General features: G+C 35.4%; 2 protein-coding genes across 4 annotated transcripts in view; one reads left to right on the top strand and one right to left on the bottom strand.

Moving 5' to 3' along the window:
• TENM3 (teneurin transmembrane protein 3) overlaps positions 1-15,173 on the top strand; it is a 2,338,142-nt gene that overhangs the window by 1,801,621 nt on the left and 521,348 nt on the right. The window lies entirely within an intron of this gene.
• Positions 1-15,173, bottom strand: part of LOC140845315 (uncharacterized) — a 133,227-nt gene that overhangs the window by 2,969 nt on the left and 115,085 nt on the right. The gene's annotated exons all lie outside the window — the stretch shown is intronic.

The following is a 15,173-nucleotide window of genomic DNA, read 5'->3' as shown; positions in this document are numbered from 1 at the left end:
TAATTAATTAAAATTCATTACAGATTTTAGTATTTTAGTTGAAACAACAGATTTTACAATACATCAATAAAATTGCTTTGTGCACGCCTTCATAGATTCTTAATTAATTATCTAACACTTCCGGCTTGTTTAATACATGAAATTCTTGTCAGAGCCTTGAAAGTTTCGATTTGTGATTCTAAATGCAGAGCAAATATTTAATTCTTGCTCAAAGAGTGAGAGGTTAGTTCAGTAATGAGACTTGCTAATCCCACTTTAAAATGTCATGGCATTCACAAATTATTCCTAAATTCTTCAGTGATAGGGGCTTGCAGTGAGTTTAGTTATTCTATTGTGTGTTTCAGGATTGTGTGTATATCTTCCTGACGTATTTTCCTTAACAAGCTTGTCTTTTTTTCTTACATGAATTTTAATATTCCTCTTACTCAAAGAAACTATTTTTTGCTAGGAGTGAATATATTTTACATAATTAAAAATATATATATATATAGTATGAGAAAAAGTATTTCCTTTGAGTAAGACATATATTCTTACATATCCTACACAATTTTTATGAAAACTGCATTTATATACCAATAACTGTTCCAGTTCTTACCTGTTTGGAAAATATATTAGTATCCTGTGCCGGAAGCATTAATGTCAGCAGCCCATAGACAGAGACCACCGACCTTAATGAGGATTGCTTGATAATTTAAAATAAAGCAGATAAATTTATAGTAGAATTGTACTAGCTGTTTTTCCCAGTTGAATCATTTTGCATGGCTGTGTTTATTTTTTAGAAAGCAATGTTTTAAGTAAATTATAGAGGCTTTTCCTACTATGGTCTTGTAGGCATGTCATGAGTCTTTTGGTTAGAAAAGGGAACCTGCTTTATTAGGGTGAAGACAAAGAGAAGGATGCTTATTTGAATAGTAGAAAGCACCTAAATGGAGTGAAAAGTTCTAAATTCATTCAGAAAGAAAACCTAGGTAAACAATAATAATCCAGTTGGCAAGTTCAAACTAGTTTTTCTTAGCTTTGCTTCTGAGAGCCAAGATTAATTATTTTCTTTGTAAAGAATCCAGCAAATAAGAAACCAGGCAAAAGTGTGTGACTATCATTGTGACTATAACCACCTATCAGAAATACTTTATTAACTTTGAACTTGAGGTACGAAGTGTAATGTTTTTGCAATAGCTGTGAAAGTGTGTGTTTAGAAATACTGAAGTTTATCCTACCTATATTGTAACTGGGAAATAAGTGCTGGAGATGGTCATAGTTGGATGTAAAAGTGCCATAAAGATATCTTTATTAGTTTATTAATATTGATCATTTTAATAAATGCATTACCTCCTTTCTATTAAACTTCATTTCTCCCTTTAAAAAAAATGATTTCTGGGCTGAGGAATGTCATCAAGGTATTTTATGAATCAGCATATTCAGCAGCTAATGAACTGTGTGCCCTTTCCTTGAAAATGGGCTGTAGAAAACCTGTTAAGCATGTTCACTTACATGTTGCTTATCTACCCAACACTTTATTTGATAGTCAGATGTCCATTTTTAACTTTCAGGACATACTTTATTTACTTAGACTGAGAATATCAGCAGAGAACACAGTAATTTACTGCCAAACTTTTACTCTGATCCGTAACCAATTCTACATCCCTTTGAATTTTCAGTTCAAGTTACGGCTCATGTTTGTTTTATAAAGTGGAATGATACTCTGGAGAAGAATTTAACATGCATTCAGAATAAAAAAAAGTGTGTTGAAAAGATAGCACAATAATGTAATGCTACTTAGAAGTTTCAATAACTATGACTTAAACATTATGTCAGGTAAGCTTCTCTGAAAACACAATTAAAACCTGATTTTGGAGAGATCAGCTGTTTTAAGACCCTGAAGGTAATTTTGTGCTTAAAAAAAAAAAAACTTCTTAGTTTCAAAACTGATTAATTGTTGTGTCTTATAAAAACTGATTTATTTCATACTTTTTTATACCAAGCATTACCATTATGAAGCTCTCCTAATTGAGATTAATGTTTCTGAGCAAAGTAGTTTGGAGGGCTGCGTCATTTTGAGTGCTGTTGTAATCAATTTTTAGGTACAGCATTCCACAATGGATCAGTTTGCATCCAAACCTGCCTTATTATGTAGAATTAACTTGTTGGTGATTGATAGTAATACTTCTACATCTTGAGAAGTCATTTGTTTCCAAACAAGTGTGATGGCTTGTATGAGTTTCAAAATATCGCTTGTCATAATTAAAACATTCTTTGGGGGACTTAATTTGAACTTTTTCGAAGAATTATAGAAAGCAGGAGGAAGGAATTCATTAGTACCTTTTCAACTAAAATATCCTTTTTTCCTCCAAATACAATATGACTCAAGGTGAATTTTCTTGTCCATGAAAGGGCTCTATGGTCGTTGGGAGACATAAATGGTAAACCTTACACATCTAGGCTGTTTCCTTTCTCTTTATATCAGTATTCTAGTTGAGTTTTTCAAGGGTTTCTTAGAATTATTGCTGTAAATCTTGCACAGGTGTTATAACTTTATTTCACAAGGTGGTGGGTATCATCGTGACTGTGAGGGGAAGGCATGTGGAAATAATTCTTTATCCTCTTTGGAAACTTGGAAAGGTGGTGAATATTATTGTCCCTACTGTGATGTTTGCATTTCTTGCTTACCAGTGTATGTCGGCCTCAGCTTTATCAGCTTTTTGTTCTCTTCTGAAAGACTACGTTAAGGTTTTCTTGGATTAGACTGGTCCATATTGCTTTGCTTAATGTGATGTAGTCTCAGTAAAAGAAAAGAAAACATTAAAGGCATGGAATATGAGCTTGGTAAAGATAAGCATTCTAGTATAGCCATAGTGTATAGCATTTTAAAATAAAGATGTGACCACTTTATAGGTCATATAAACTTCCCACAGTGACATTGTTCTTTACTTTCAGTAAAAAAAAAAAAGACTTGGCAAGAGATTTATTATATTTTATTTATTACATTTTAATTTTCTTCTCTTTGTGATAGAGTATTTACATGGAATTAGTGTTTTGCAGTTAAAAACATTCATTAGAAACTGTTTTAAATATTAAAATAATGCACTTAAAATGCCATTTTCAAAGCATTAGGTTAGCTGTTAGAATATAAACTATCAAAATGCAGAAACATGCTCTAAGTGTATAGGTATTTCATATGCCAAACTACAATAGGATTCACTTGTTTGGAAGACTTTTGATAAATTCTTTTATGGTTTTGATTAAATAACTCAGGTGATTGGGTAGTTAGAACAGCTACCCAGAATTTTGGTGAAAGATACTAATCTACTCAAGCCTACTTTCTTTGTGCTTTAAGTAAGTTACTGTGCAAATTATTGTCGGTATCATAGAACATACAAGTCATGTGAGTAGATGATAGAAACCATGTCATGTAATAATAATAACACTAACAGCAATAAAGAGCTCTACTGCCCTATTCATACTCTCTCCATGTTGCGAAAGCTAGTGCTAGGATTGTGATGACGTTTCAAAGAAGTGTGTGATAGGTGGCAGTCTCAACTGAGTTCCACGACTTCAGTGAGATAATAAATGGTTCTAATGTGTTAAAGAGCATAAATAGAATACCATGTATTTTACCACCAAACTGTGGTCACTTTCTTTTTTTGTAAATTAAGGCATTGGTAATCACCTATAAAGATAGAACAGGTTTAAAATTGATGTTCCCCATATTAATAGTCCTCTGGCTTCCTCTGAAGCATGCAGAAAACAGATTGTCCATTTTGAAAATGAAGTGTTTTGAGAAAAAGAAGGCATGTATGCATACTTATATCTTCCATATGCTATCATATAAAACTTATTGTGGGGTACTGTTTGTTGATAAAGTGTTTTCAAGTATTGTGGAATACCTTTTACTTCTGTTAGGAAAGTTGAGGAGTGGATAATGTGATTTGGTTTGCCCTGGGGTGGGGTCATATTATTTAATAATAAGCAGCAAGTTTATAATTGGGTCTACTGAGCCTCTGCCTCAAAACCAAAAGGAGAGATAGATAGATAGATAGATAGATAGATAGATAGATAGATAGATAGATAGATAGATAGATAGATAGATAGATAGACAGACAGAGAAATAGAAGAGAGGAAGAGGAGATAATATGAATGAGTATCTTTTACAAAGAATGATGGTCTTTTGAGCATTTTCTTTATGTAGCATTGTGACAGGAAAAGCAGTCTATAAGGAGCAAATTTGGTCATTTAAGTTAATTGGGTAAGTACAGAAGAAATTTACCTTGTAATTTTTTTGCATTTTTAAGTATATCCATTTTAGATCCAAGAATATGAGTATCTTCAAGTTTTTTAAATTAGTCCAAGAAATTCCAAATATTATATATGGTTCTTCATATTAACGCAGAAGAGAAAATGTATTAACATCTCTATTTTATAGGTATACTTTCTTTGTTTATGGAACTGAGCACTAATTTATTTTTAGTTATACATTTTATAGAGAGATTTTTTTTTAAACACTCCAATTAAAGACCATTTAGGAAGTACTTACAAGGTCACTTGTCTTTGAAGATAAGGCTCATAATCCATGTATTTTAGTAATTCTGTCATTTCTTCAATTATTAGTAAAACTTTCCAGAATTTTTGTGATAATTCCTCTTCGGACTGCCATCATTTGGAAAGAAATAATAGTTTGGTAATGACTATTCTGAAGCATTTTGGAATAGGGGGATGATGTGAATTTGTGTTTCCTCTTTCCCCAGAAAAGAAGAGAAAGCTATTCTTTTATGAGAAGTATTTTATCTTATCTTGAGTTGAATTAAGCTCAGCTAATATTTTATGATTAGAATTGTGGAACCCCCCTCTCAGTACGATGAGGTGAGATGTCTTTTTGATAAACAGGGGCGTTTCCAAATAAGAGGTCCTTTCCTTTAGGCAGCTTCAGCTTCCCCATTGTGCCAGCATTTGGCTTCCGTACTGGAGAGCTAATATATTTGGAGTACACACTGCAAGGTATGTTATGCAGAACGTGATAAGACAGGATTGAGATTTCTTTAATTGCCAAGAAATGCGTGAAGTATTTTAATAGGTTTTCATGAAGCACATGCAAATGTGTTATTATTGGGATATGTTTATTTCGGTAATTATAAAAGTGAACCTATTGAAAAGTATACTTACTGTTTATTCTCATGTACCAAATGCTCTTTTAAAGTGTAACATCTATGCTAATACTTTTATCAGATAATTTGGAATTTGTCAACATGTAGGTGGAAAAAATTGGCAAGGAACTGGTTCTTTTAAATAGCTCCTTTAAAAATAGCTGGCACAGGGCTTGTCATTTAAAATAATTAGGAAAACCAGGAGAAGACAGCTGTAAATTTTTATTTCTTTCAGAATTTATAATAACTTCCAGCTGAAGAAAGCTGTCAGTCCAATAGTTCTTGAAGAACAAATCTGACTTTTTTTCCTCTGAGGAACAAAAAGAGCATATTGCACAGTGTTACTATATTTTTCTCTATTTATGAGCAAAAGAAATGAATATTTTAAAATAAAGGTTTTTCACCTAAATTTTGTGTAATGAAAAGATGAGAATAAAAAGTGTAGACAAAAATATTGCAGATAATAACTGATTTAGTACTTTAAATAGATATAGAAAAATGACTCCCTATACTATCAAAAAGGAAGAAAAGCTGTAGTGTAAACAAACATTCTGTCTCTTGATTTCCACAAAAATAAGGCATTCTCCTTACAGTGATATGGCTGAATTTTGATAACATCAATAATTGGAGAATAACTTGACACAATCAAAATAACTGAAATATGAATCCTCTTCATGTTCACTAGTACTTTAAGAAACATTTGCAAAAAATTAGAAAGCTTTTGAAAATAATAATACCGACTAGGTAAAAGGGAATATGTTTGTTGCCTTACAAAACCGTCAATGAATTTGGGTTCAGAAAGAGGTAAAGGTTGAAGAGAGCTTCTGCCAGCATGTTATCCTTCAAATTAAAATAGGACAGACTTTTCCATCCGTAATATATTTCTAAGTTGGTTAAGTTAATTTTCAACTTGTCTTTCCCCACGGAGCTGCTAGTGTATTTAACGTTAAAAATAAATTTTAATTTAAACAAAAATTAAAGTTGTTATGCATTAGTAAGGTGTACCTGTCAAACCAGAATGGGATCCTTACTTTCAGAGTAATTACGATGCTTCTGTACAATTTTTCCTTGCCAAACATGAAGAAAATACCCTATTCTATGTTTTCTGTGATTTCAAAATCAAGTAAAGCAAAATTCTTCCTTACTGATCACTTCTGCCCTAAACTATACATACAATCGATGAAAAAGAAGAATCTGCTATTACATTTTTATCAACAGTGTTGTGTTGTCATGTTTCGTTAATTTGCCAAGAAGATTTTTTTTTTTTGGTTATTGTTACCAATTTAAAAATTACACATGTGGGAGGGACTTTGAATCCATACTTTACTCAAGGTAAATTTCATCTTTAATGTTTTCTGTCCTGTGTTTTCATTGTGATGTAATTTTCTATATTGTTTTATTTTATACATTAGGAGTTATAGTATATGTAGAGGGTTATAACTTGAGAGGAAAGTGAATCATTGTGAAGGACGTAATTTTAACATTAAATGTATTTTTAAATGTCTTCCTTCATGTAAGGATTTGGAGCACAATCTATTGTAGGTAAAAACGCAATCTCAAATGGAAAAGTCCTCATTTAATATTTTTTCATATCCAAATATTGTTTTGCTAATAATATATATAAGTAAACCTTAATAATTTGAAGTATCTACACATGTGGCTTTTATCTTTCACATGTTTCCATTAATCAGAACTTCTGAATTTTGTTTGTATGGATATTATGCTCTATAGTCTGCAGTTAAGGAATTGAAAAATATTAGTAATCAAAGCACACTAATTCCAGCCTAAGTTTGTAAAGAAACCTAGAAGGAATTAAGATGACTAGGTCAGGCTGGTGTTCTAGAAATTATGAAAAATAATTTAATGAATACCCCATTTCATATAATCTCGACACTTAGAAACTCTTCATTAATACACATGCATGCAATATCCACACAGATAACTGAAAAGTTATTTGCTGTAAGAGTGAAAGGTTAATGATGTATTTATATAATTACCCTTCAGTCACAGAGCGTGACTACATTTGTAAAATGAACATTACCTTTTAAGATACATATTCTGGCTTAAGTAACATCAGTATAGTTCCTATAATATCATATTCACTTAGCAAGTTGGGTCAGCCCCTCGGCGAGGGTGCCTTGAGGGAAGTCTAATCTCTCTACCTTCAAGTTTTACATAAACTCTGCATATTCCAGCTCTGCTACTCAGGTGTTTGATTTCCTTGACAAGTGGAATCTTGAGGAGAGGACCGAATGCGTGTCACATGATTTGCCGTCCACTAATTCTCCTCACATCATCTGACGAAAGTACTTTTAAAAACTGCATTGTACTTCAGATAGGAATTTTAACCTATCAAGTTTGGTGACTTTCATATTTAGCTGTCATCACCCCAGAGTCATGTGAATTACTTAAATCATTTATGTGTCTCTCTTTCATTTAAATGTGACTTAAGGTCTGGGAACTGGTTGTATCATTACCACTTGAGCTTTAAAGAGGCTATACTTTATTTAAAATTTTTAGATGTTGACGAAAGCTAAGTATTAGTAGTCCAGAGTCTTGGAAATTGCTTATAAATGCAAACCTTCTGGGGATAGTTTTATTTTTTATTATTTTGTTTCTACCTATTTTTTTTTTTTTTAGAAAAAATCATACCATCTAGGGTATTTCTTATGACTTAATTTTAAATCTGGAAAATAAGCATTTTGTTTTGGATAGGTGCAAATTATTAATGCACATTGTACATTTTTTTTCCCCCAAAGGAAGGATATCTCAAGGCTTTCTGGGTGAGGTTCTGGTTCTTTTGGGATTAAGAATCATTGGCATAAATGGCTGATTTTGGTGGAATGGTGTTCTGTGGTTTTTAAGTCCTCGTTATTACTTTTAAAAGAATATCCCATCTGGAATAGGGACCTTTGTGGATAAGCTGCCACCCTTTGATGAAGGATTATACATTCTCTCCTAAATCTGTGACCCCAGAATCTATTACACAATAGTTTTATCAAGTAGCACATTATGTTGCTCATGATTTCATTTCCTTTAAAAAGGTAATTGGTTCCTTTCCTAAATCTAACATTTATGTGGAATTTTAGTCTAAATATATGTTTTAGACATGAATAGACTTAACTCCTAAAATCCAGAGGTTAATCATTCAATGCAAGATAATGAAGCCAGAAAAGTTTTGAAGGATGCTTTTACATGTATGCCAGAAGCCCAGTGAACTGATTTTGTGGAGTACTCAGTCATTTATGTGGTTTGCTTACTCAGTAAAGTCTGCAGGGTTCCTAGCCTGCCTAAAGTTCTTTGTAAGCTGTCCTCATGTTAGTAATATTGAAAGCAACTTGAGAAAGAATAGCATATAAAAATGAAGCCATTACATACTATGAAGGTCAGCTAATTTTCTCTGAACATGTTTGTAAAAAGTGGGCTTAGTAGAGCATGCTTTGGTCATAAATTTAAAAATAAGAATGGATGTTGTATTATGTGATTGTGTTCCCATTTAGAATGAACAATTCCCTGCGAAGCATTAGGAGTATAATGAAAGTGTGTCATGTTCTAAGGAGACTTTGTTTTGGTCAAAGAAATAGATGAAAGATTGAGTGGTCAGACTGTATTTATTTGTATTTATACCAGTTTTTCTGTAGTCCATATCAATCACATAGAAGAAAAATTCATCCTATTAAAAATCAAATATTAAATATTAAGCCATTTCTATTGTAAAACACAAGTGATTAGACATAAAAAAGCATAAGTTATTATAGACAAGAAATTTTCCTTACTGAATGGGTTCCTATTTCTAAACCTACTAGCCTCTAAAATTTTTTAAAAAGTAACAAAGTTTATTATAAAATTGCAAAGTGAAGAAATATTTTTTTTTACAACTTAAATAAGTCTGGTTTTTCTATGCTGATTCATTGATTCATACTAAAAACTTCAAAGGATGGCTCTTTGTAATGTTCATATTCCTATTCTGAGTTTTTATCCTCCTAAGATTTTATATCTACACAATTACATATGTTTATGTCCATTGTGAAAGATATAAAAGGATATATATATATATATATATATGAATCTAAAAAATTGTTTTCTCTTCTTAAATATTAAAAATATGAGGGAACTATTTTAAAAGATAACTTTTCATAATCACTTTAATGTGACAGTTGACACCTCAAGCCTTCATAAAGGATTCTAGACTTTTATAATAGGTATAAATATGAGTTTAAAAAACAACTGCTACTACCTAGAAACTAGCTAGATGTAACCAATACTCAATTACTTCATAAGAAATAATTACTTTTAGGAAGGAAATGAATTGAAATAAGACCTTAAATTATTTTATGTAAACATGTCCAGATTTCCAATTTGTTACTAGTAAAACATAAGGCTTAATACATTTTAAAATAATTGTCTGGCTGAAAAACATTAGTCCTCATGTTGTCTGTTTGTGATTCTTAGACGGTATGTGTTCTAATTTCGTGTGTAACAGTAATACAGATTAAGGATTTTGAAGAGCAGGTTTTCCTTCTATTCTCCATCAGCTTGTCCCTGAACCCTTACAATCCCTCTCTTCATTCTGTTAAGCCGCTATCAGATTCTAATCTTTGCTCTCTCCACAGCTGTTGGAGGGTCTTTTTTTTTCTTGCAAGTGTAATTACAAATGTGTGTGTGTTCTGTGCACCTCGCTTCCTATAAGTGCTGGTAAAGGAACATTAAAGGACAGCAGGATTTTGCTGGGCATATGTTTCCTAATCATGTGTCAGTGGTTATTAGGAAGAATTACAATATTAGGAAGAATTGCAAAAATTAAAATGCAACAACTTTGGCATCACTGATATTGAGCAGTAAAATCTCTGAAAATTTAACAATTTCTTGAGAACAGATACATTTTTATGGAGTTAAATGCCACTGAATCAAGTGGTTACCACATTTCTGTGGGTCATTCTTCTAAAGTGATTAATTTAAACTCTAAACAAAATATAATTTTTACTCGCCTTTTAGCAACTCACTGAATAGGATATTATAGAGAGAAATGTATTAATCCCTTGCATTTATTTTGTTGTGCCAAGTGGGAGAATGAATGATGTCATATGGACACTTAACAAATGTACAGTGATTTAATCCTGTAGAAATTAGAAAGAGTGCTTTTTGAAGAAAATTCAACATATTTACTTGTATTCATATTATTTATAGAAAAAAATTGGAAACCGGAGCTGTGTGTACACGTTAGGAAATGTTAAAGTTGTTGACTTTTAATGACAACCTGTCTTTTTTATTTCTAACATCTCTCTCTTAAAATATCAGAGTTTTTTCCATCTCTGTGTAAGGTAGGACTGGCTCTCTTTAGGATTAAGCAAGCATGCTTTCTGAGATTAGAAAAGTATACAAAATTATAGAGTTCAATACTTAATATGTTTAATTGTCAAAGATGTTGCCGTAAACACAATTATTTTTGTTTTCTTCTTGAGATTCTAGAGAATATCTGTTGCCTGTTGAAAATTCTTTGGAGGGGGCAGGATCTGGGGAGGCATAAATCAGGCTTCTTTTGAAGAAGATAGACCTACATGTTGTACATCCTTTCTCTGCTACTTTTCATGTGAGCATATTGTTTATAGCAAAAGGTATTCAAAAAATTAGGCCAAAATCATGAAAAATGCTTTAGTTCCGGGGAACCTTTAGAGAATTGTTCAGGGAAAGAAAGGTACTACTTTCCAGGCAAAACCTGAAAATTTTCCTCTTTTATATTTAATATATTAGAAATTAATAATGAACCACTGCCATGGAACCTATAAAAATTACGAAGCTGTGTAAGGGTGGAAAGCTCTGTCCTGATCGGAATGTCTCTCTTTATTCTTAATGTCTGCCTGGTTTGCACAAGGATGCTTCCTTTCTCAAATCATTTCAGTCAAGCCCCACGTGTTTTGTCAGTGTTCTGTGTCCAAGTACTGTGTCCTGAGGAAGTAAGACATGATCTCAGATCCCTAGGAAGGGTTCACTTCTAGTGAAGGCATGATATAAAAGGTAACTGACCGTCACTGAGGTTATTAAAAAAAGCCAAAAGAACATAATGGAAGAACTACTTCTATGGTCAAATTGTCATCTAGCAGCTCAAGGATCTTGAAATGCCAGAGAACTGAAGGGATTACAAAAGCAAAGACTTGCAGCGTGCAGCCTTCCTGCAGAAAAGAGACATTAGCTGTGCCTAAGAACTCTGTGACTTCTCGGAAAGGACACGAGTCAGTACCTACTGACTAATAGCAGAAGTGCCCTGGGGCTCACAAATGTTTACAAGGATGGAGGAAATCTGAATACGTGCCTCATGCTTCTCCACACCCCACACATGCATGGCCATAGACACCCAAGAGAATGAGGCTTTGGAAGCCAGGGACTTGGGAGGAATAAAGGTTGACCATTTGTCTCCTTCCCTGTGGAATAACTTGGCAAAATGTTTGTTGAGCACTTCCCTGCAAAAACCCTGTAAAGGCAGTACAGCTTCAGCTTTGAGCGTGGAGCCTGGCCCAGAGGAGTCCATCAGGAAATATGGATGTGGGGATGAAATCACCCGCCTCCACATCACTGCCATGTGCCCTCACTAGAGAATAGCTCCCTTCTGCAAAAGGGTTGTGGCCTCTAGACGTAGGTCATCCCTGAGGGCCACTCAAATTCTCAATGTGTAGGATTCTTCTATTTTAAGATCGCTTGAGATTCATGTTAAATATATAGTAGCAACAAGAATCGTCAGCATTTAGATGAGAACAGATTTGGCTGTAGAGTGTAGCTCTCTGAAAAAAGACGGGACTTGACATGGGGAGGTGAGGGGATTCCAGGAGAGACAAGCAGAAAGAGCAGTGCAGGGATGGATGACAGCAACCCTGGATTCAGGAACTGGTACCAGCGATGCTGGCAGGAAGCGTAGATGAATGAAATTGGCCAAGTTATATTTCATATTAAATTTTGCTTCTACACAGCTATGTGTTCTCTCATATTTCCGAAAATATGTATTTCTCTTTCTCTTTCATTTTCCCATTTTTGAAAGAGACATGGGTACAGACAAATGTGTCTTTACTGTTAGAAAAACATCAGAGCAAGTTTGATAATAAACGGTGTTGACAAAGCCTGAGAATCAACAGACGTAAGGATGATGGAACCTGTGGGCTTCGGGGCACACACCTCCCCTAAGAGGAGATACCACATCACCCCCCTAGACTGGTTGTTACCATGTGGGGGTGAAACAGTGTTGCCAGATTGTGAGATTTTTTTTTTTTTCAAGAAATGCCAGAATATGAATTATGTGAAATCTTGAGGTTTTTTAAAATGTTGGCTCATTTAAAAAAAAAAAAAAAAGCAACACACAAAACACGCAGATAAAACAGAACACGTCTGCAGGCTGGGTTTGGCAGTTGGGCCACCCGTTTGCAACCTGCGATAGAGACGCAGAGATCTGCATTATGCTTCTGGGAGACCGTGGGGGAGCAGCAGGAAGGGGCAGAGGATCCCCCACCCCACGCCGAAATCTGTGATAAGTTTGGAGAGAGAGTTTGGGTCCAGATTGCGGAGTATCTTAAATGTCATCCTCATCTACCCATTTTGGAGAAGAAAATGTTTGCAGTTTGCAGTACGCTTTTTCCCACTTTAAAACAGAAACCCAGGTTGCCAGCAAGCCTGCCGGAAGCATTATTCTTGCAGAGGCAGGCGAGGGTTAACTGACGATGGCTGCTACAGCCTAGACGTAGGCCCTGGCGCCCAGCCGCTTCCAAACCCTCTCTTCTTACCTCTCTCTGCTGCCCACTGGGGACTGAACATCCTAGGCTCGTGGTGCCCTTCATGCACCTGTAATTTGGGGGAACTACATAATAGCAAGCTCTAGCAAATATATGTATGACATATGTAATATAATATATATACATACATACATATATACATACGTATATAGCTAGCATTTGAGTTATTATCTGATCCGAAGTCAAACATGTCATATTGTATTAGGTCATACCCATTCCAGTCAGTGAATGCAAAGCACATTGCAGTTCCCTTGGCACACTGGTGTTCACTGTTCTGTGTAACCGAGTTCTGCTCTGAAGTAGAGAAGTCTGCCTAAATCACATTTCTGTCATGTATTTGCTGTGTGACATTGGGGAAAGCCACTCTGTCTCTGGCCCTGTTTCCTCGTCTGAACAACGGGATTGGGTACAACAGCTGGCGGCCCTGGCCCAATGCCCCGTATGCTGTAGATACCATGTGGTGGCTGTCCCAATCTTCATGAAATGGGATGCTAACATCTCAGTGAGCAAAAGCACGGAGAGGGCGTACTGGTGGCAGGTGGGCAGTGCGTGACTGTGTGTGAGCAGGAGAGTGACCCGTGGGTGTCCAGCAGGCCGACCGCTTGACATGAGCTCTCCAAATTAGGTCAGAAAGCCTTAAAACCAGTCCCAGAGCGCCTCTCTTCACTTAGGCTGTCACCTAGATTCTTACCTTTAATTAATGAATAATCTGTAACCACTCTGATTCGCTGACCTGCCAAGTTCCCGCCAGAAGGGGAGGAGGCGCTCAGAAGACCCTGTTCAGGTTACTGACCCTGGGGGCAAGTCAGCAAGGCGACAGCGCGCCATGCCTTACCTGGGCCACCACGGGCGCCACAGTGGAGAACGATGGTGCAGAATCACTTGAAGAAGAAAAGGGGGTGATGTCTGTGTACATTTTACAAATATTTGTATGAAAACAATGAAGAGCTTTTTGACATTTCAAAGAATGTAAGATTCATGTTCAAAATTTACTTAAAGACACATCCCGTAATGATATCAGACAAGTGGGATATATTGTGGGCCAAAAAATCTGCCTTGACAGGGTTGGCATTTTAAGTATATTCTAAGTTTATTCTCATTTTGTTAAAAAATGAAAATAAACAGTCTTTTATTCCCCACATTACTGTTGGAATAGCCTAGCAGTACTATGTACACACACGCACTATGTGCGTAATACAGTATAATATACAACTATACATTATATAGTATATATGCATTAATAATACATTATATATATATATATTTTTTAACCATAATATTTAGAAATTCTAGAAAATTTTCCTTGGAAATTTTGTACCCAAATTTATAACATATTTTAAATGTATTGATATATTAAGTAGAAATTATTACAAAACAAACTTGAATATAGTAAAAAAAAGTTTCTATTTCAGTAACAGAGTTACTTAGCATTTGGAATATATCTTGTTTGTTTCTTTAAAATAATATATAATACAAAACATATCCACCAGCATATTATTTAACCCCGTGGATCTCCTAATGTTTACTGAAAAGCACATTTTAAGCATCATGTGTGAATGTTAGCCGGTGCCCAGGGAAGGTAGCCTCTTCTGTTCTTTTATCAGCTCTACTGTCTTCATTAAGTTATCACTTATTCAGCATCTGTTTTGAGTCCGACAATGACTTCTATGAGAAGGGGTGCAACAATAAAGATGTACATCTTAGACACCCCGAAGTAACATGTCATCACTAGACAGGAGTACCGATGGAGAGCGAGAATTAAATCTGGAGCGGTAACACGAACTGTAGAATATCCCCTGGGAACCTAGGGCAGAGAGCGGGGCTGCAGGGCGGAGTCAGTTGGCTATCCCGTCCCCTGCATCATTTCCGACCAGTTCTCTTGATCACTTCTCTCAGGCTTGAGGAGCAAGCTGCCCCTCCTGTATCTGCATCTTCCTCTTGGGTCACATGCACTGGGAGGTTAAGAGCCGTCCTCAGGACAGCCCTACTGCTCAGCATTCCCGTGCTCGCAGTCATCAGGTCCTGCTGGCACTCCCTGTGCTGGGCGTCTGCGCCCACCCTCCTTTCCAGCCTCACCGGACTGCCATTGTCCTCACTTGATTACCTCTGACACCTTCTAACTGGGCTTCCTACCACCAGCCTCTCATCTCTCCAATCCATTTTTCTCGATTGCCCCTGAGAGTATTCTTCCCAGGACCCTGAGCTGATCATACTGCTCTCCGCATGAACTCAGGCCCCTGTACCCCTAGAGTGAAGCCCA

This window comes from Manis javanica, chromosome 12, assembly GCF_040802235.1.
Source record: "Manis javanica isolate MJ-LG chromosome 12, MJ_LKY, whole genome shotgun sequence".
Taxonomy (NCBI): domain Eukaryota; kingdom Metazoa; phylum Chordata; class Mammalia; order Pholidota; family Manidae; genus Manis; species Manis javanica.
The sequence above is the reverse complement of the archived record's forward strand: the minus strand, read 5'-3'. Positions and strand labels throughout refer to the sequence as shown.